The sequence below is a fragment of the Myotis brandtii genome, unplaced genomic scaffold, assembly GCF_000412655.1.
Source record: "Myotis brandtii unplaced genomic scaffold, ASM41265v1 scaffold159, whole genome shotgun sequence".
In the NCBI taxonomy this organism is placed as follows: Eukaryota; Metazoa; Chordata; class Mammalia; order Chiroptera; family Vespertilionidae; genus Myotis; species Myotis brandtii.
In genome coordinates, this window is record NW_005355799.1 from 1,784,771 (window position 1) to 1,790,351 (window position 5,581).

Sequence of the window (5,581 nt, forward strand, 5' to 3'; positions counted from 1 at the left end):
ACATGGATTTGTTTCTAAGTCAGAAGGGCCAGTTGTCCAGTTCCTAAAAGGATGTCATTAAAAGCAAACTGCTCATCAGAAAGCATTGCTTTTTCCAGTCTTACCCATCAAAAATTCAGTGTGACTTTTAAAGTGATATTAAATTTTTTAGCAGCAGTGAACAAAGAGCATCAGATTTTCTAAAAAAGATGACTTTGGGTAATTAAGAATTCAATAAGTATGTGAATACCTGCCGAGCTGGCAAGCCCTTTCTATTTTTATTTTACCATACTTTATAGAAAAGTTCCCAAGATGTTTTAAGCTATTACCTTAGTTCTTGATTGGGTAAACTGGCATGTCAACTGGATTTAAGAATAAATTTTTCACACTCTCCTCTTTGATTTACATCTCCTTGTTTTTTAAGCTTTTTTACTTTTCTGATGGTTAATAATTCTTCAAAGTTAAAGCAGCTTGTCTTCATTGATTCCTTTCCCCATCAGATATTCGTGTTGCTCTCCTGTGGTTTTTGGGTTGTTTCTGTTAACCCTTATGGCCTTAAGGTAATCAACTTAAAAAAAAGGGAAATTAATGAGTAATTTTTTTACTAAATGAAAGTGAATCTAGTTTGTCTACAGTGCTGTGCCTGCCTTTAGTTTTCCACTGTGTGTCATTTCTTTCCTTGGTCTTCACATACTTTTCAGGTTTCAGTTTTTATCTTTTCCTTCTCCTATGTTTTACTTGTTCCAGGAAGAATGGTATGATAATCTGACTGACATGCATAGCTTTCCGTCACTGCAATGCTGAGCCAGGTCAACCATTTATTTTATGTTTGTCTTTTTTGCTTTCAGTAGCTTGCAGGCAATGCAGCTTTGTTTGATTTGACAACTGCTTTCAGAAGTATATCTAGCAGACAGCAATTTTGCAAAATCAGCCCAGACCTAACTCTTGACAATTCCATGTTGTTGAATCCTATTCAGAAACTGAAGTAGTCAAACAATGAGAGCTTTGCAAGCTGAAGTTAAAAAAAAAAATAAGGTATATGAAAATTGAATATTTTAAAAATGAATAAAACAATTTTCCAGAAAAACACACACGCATATCTTTCTTAATATGCACATACCAGGTTTCCTTTTTGGTGAGTTATTTGTGTTTGTTACTGATGTTAATTTTGACTAGATTTTACTCATATGATGAAAGGAATTCTCAGGAACGAGTCACAGTGTGATTTGCTTCAGTTTTTGTCAGTCTTAGAACTGATATTATTATTTTTCTTGAGTTAAGTACTTTAATTTTTCTCTATTTCTACTGTTAGTATTTGGTTGCATAACATCATCACCTTTAATACAAATATGTACCACAAACTCATAACTAATTTCCAAGTCTTAATTTTCCTTCTCATCATTGCTAAACTACTTTTTTAAAGCAGAACAATTTAGAAAACTTCTTATGTAATTTCATTGCTTGAAAGCTTTTATTAGTTTGTATTTCCCATCCCACTAAATTCATTATGTCTTTAAACAATATTCTCTAAACTGATTTTCTCACGTCTGCCCGAAGATAATATAAGCATTTATTTTCAGTTCCTATCAGTTTAATATCCTTCTTGCTCTATACGGCCATCCTAATTCTGCAGGTGCACATTCATGAATACTTCTATACTTACTTGTGAGTTTCTCTATCCAACAACCTCTGTCCACCTAAATCCTATAAGCTCCCAATCCTTGTAGAAAAATCTCTCTGTATCTCTTTCTTCTACTTCGGTTGTTATTGATATTAACATTCCTCAATTCTTAGTTATAACAATTAAGCCTGAACCCTCTTGAACTGTTGGTAGGAATGCAGTCTGGTGCAGCCACTGTGGAGAACAGTATGGCGTTTCCTCAAAAAATTGAAAATGGAACATCCATTTGACTCAGTAATCCCACTTATAGGAATGTATTCCAAGAAAACAGAAACACAAATCAGAAAAGATATATGCACCCATATGTTCATAGCAGCATGATTTACAATAGCTAAGATTTGGAAACAGCCTAAGTGCCCATCAGCAGATGAGTGGATTAAAAAACTGGTACATCTACACAATAAAATACTATGCTGCTGTAAAAAAAAGACGTAATTCTTACCATTTGCAACAGCATGGATGGAACTAGAGAGCCTTATGCTGAGCGAAATAAGCCAGTCAGAGAAAGATAAATATCACATGATCTCACTCACTTGTGGAATATAATGTACAACATAAACTGATGAACAAAAATAGAATAGAGTCATAGAAGCATGGAACAGACTGTACAACCTATGAGGGAAGGTGGGGGGGGTGAGGGGTCAGAGATCAACCAAAGGACTTGTATGCATGTGCAGGAGCAAAACCAATGGACACAGACAGTAGCGGGGTGAGGGCTTGTGATTGGGGAAGGGGGTCGCGGGGGAGAGGTCAATGGGGGTAAAAGGAGATTCATGTAATACTTTAAACAATAAAGAATTAAAAACAAAGAAAAAACAATTAAGCCACATATTTAGCAAATTTATTTCTATGTATTCTGTTCTACACAGTGTAAATGTTTCTCAGAGCCACACTTAGAGTTTATCCTCTTTAACATAACGGTCCAATTTCTTACATTTTTTTCTGCAGGTTTGTCTGTGTGTATTTTACTGATCTTGCTCAAGGTGAAATGTATACCAATTATAATATACCAATTATAATATATTCTACTCATTTAAATGTTTTCCTCTACATTATCTCAATTACTATTCATAGAATTTAGGTCAAGAAGTTATTAGCAATTTCATTTTACAACTTTGGAAATGAAGTCTCAAAGAAGTTGAGTGACTTGCCCAAAGCCCAGGGTTAGTACTGAACTAACACATAATTAAATTCCAAATCATTATCTTGGAAAAGGAAAGACCATTGTGTCTGTTGGAACAACAACAACAAAATAAACCGTGGGTAGTTTTACTTAAGACATCAATCTAGGTACTATACTGATTAATATCCATTTCTTAAAAATTCAAGTGCATCAAATCCAAAACACATTGCGTCTCTTTCTCTTCATCCCCTAAACCAGTGGTCGGCAAACTGCGGCTCATGAGCCACATGCGGCTCTTTGGCCCCTTGAGTGTGGCCATGAAGTTTCAATCGCACTGTACGTGCGTGCCCGCACGTGGTATTTTGTGGAAGAGCCACACTCAAGGGGCCGCAGTTTGCCAACCGCTGCCCTAAACTAAAGCAAACTCTGAAGCCCTCCTTTTTTCTCTTAATCTGCCCTAATGAAATGAAATTGATAAATGTGAAATATTTAAAAAGACAGCCTCCATGTCAAGCTTGAACATTTCATGTTTTCCTGTTGTCTGATATTTGTGCCAGAATTTTAGCCCTGGGCCTAGGTAGTGATAAAGCATCAAGTGGCAACATCTCAGTATCAGTGAGAACTAGCAATGAAACTTGGAAGGAAATTTAAGGGTATGGTCAGCTGACACAGAGTTCAATGGGATCTTGACACTGGACTGAAAAGATATGTGTATAAACTCAGCTGGAGGGAGTTGTGCAGAAAAAGCTTTTGATAGCCTCCCACTCCCTAGGGAATGACACAGGATTATCCACTTTTATAGTATGAAGCTAGGAAAACAGGAGATTTGCTATACCCTACAACATCTGATTTTTATTTATTTTTTAAAATATATTTTATTGACTTTTTACAGAGAGGAAGGGAGAGGGATAGGGAGTTAGAAACATTGATCAGCTGCCTCCTGCACACCCCTACTGGGGATGTGCCCACAACCAAGGTACATGCCCTTGACTGGAATCGAACCTGGGACCCTTCAGTCCGCAGGCCGATGCTCTATCCACTGAGCCAAACCAGTCAGGGCAACATCTGATTTTTAAAATAAAGTAAACCATAGTGTTTCTGAAGGTTAACTATAATTCAAGGGGAATGTTGAAGTTTAGAAGACATGACCCTAACAGTTTTTCTCAGCTCCTCAAATAGTGCCTTTTCTTATTTATCCTCTACAGAATGCATTTTTAATTCCAGTAGACTGCATTTGTCTATAGTTCATGGTCTACACAGTGTTTTCATATGCATTCTCCTTTGTGAGGTAGGCAGGGCAAGAATTCTTAGGCATGTTTTTTACTTATTGAAACAGAATAGGAGGGTGATGAATGAAATTTCTTTCAGGATCACAAAGAGACATAGTTTAACTCACATTCTCTGCTTTCCAAATCCAGTATTTTCACCCCACGAAGGGAATGCTTCTGATGTAACCCTTCCACTAACTCTTGCCCAGGCAAAATTCTAACTCAAATATAATAAAAAGTATTTTAAAATGTCACGTACTAGGAATACATTTTAATGAGAGAATCCCATTGTGTCACTAAATTGAAAATGGAAAATATGCCTAGAGTTCAATAACTGATCATTGATGTAAAAAACCTACTTATAAAACAGAGAATTCAAAGTCAGGTGAAAAAGCTGAAATGTCTAATTAGTAGATGTATATGTTTAATGTAGAACTAACAAAATTAGAGAGAAAATGCCCCTAACTGTCCATAAAAATTACCTGCTCTTTAAAAAAAGTGCATATATTAGACAAAAAAAAGGATAATCAGAGGAAATTAACTTGACAGGTAAGGAGAAGTACAGTGTTTGAAAAAACCTGTTACCTGGAGCATGGAATGAGGGTCAGGCTGAAATGAGAAAATATCTCCTGGAAAAATGGAAAGAATTCTAATCAGGACGTTCTCCTGTCATGTGCCCTGAGGGTAATTAAGAAAATGTCAGATGTCATTGATGAACCACTTGCCATTATCTTGAGGAAATCATGCAGGACAAGGAATCCTTGAGGACCTGAGAAAGGAAAATCTTGTGTCCATCCTTATTTTTCTTTAATGATCTTGTTATATATTGGTCAGCTGAATATCCACTCGAGAATAAATCAATCCCCCCAAATTCAAAATTATATCTTCCTCAAAAGCCATAGAAAATATATTTAACCTAATATAAATGCTGAACAAAAATTTAGATTGATATTCTGTTCAAGAGCATGGTTTGCAAGACAAGTGTTTTAAAAGTAATTTTTGAAATCAACTTTTTTGACACACATACCTGCAAGAAATACTGACTTTACAATAATTTGAACTGTAAAACAAAATCTACTAAATGCATCAAAAGGTTTTATAGGTTGATTAATAAATAAGCAGACAATTTTATGTCATTAAAACATTTTAGAAACATTATAAGTAACAGATGTTTTAGTCATAAATTATATTCACTAAAAACCAACCACAAACAATAGAAACATACAAATAAACTAGGAAGCATGTCCAAACCTTACTGTTACAATAATTATAATAAAGTTATAAGAGCTGTTAAAATAATTAAATGCATTTAATTATTTATATAAGGGCAATTATTATTTTTTTAAATATATTTTATTGATTTTTCTACAGAGAGGAAGGGAGAAGGAGATGGATAGTTAGAAACATTGATGAGAGAGAAACATCAATTCAGCTGCTTCCTGCACATTCCCTACTGGGGATGTGCCCTCAACCAAGGTACATGCCCTTGACCGGAATCGAACCTGGGACCCTTCATTCCGCAGGCCAACG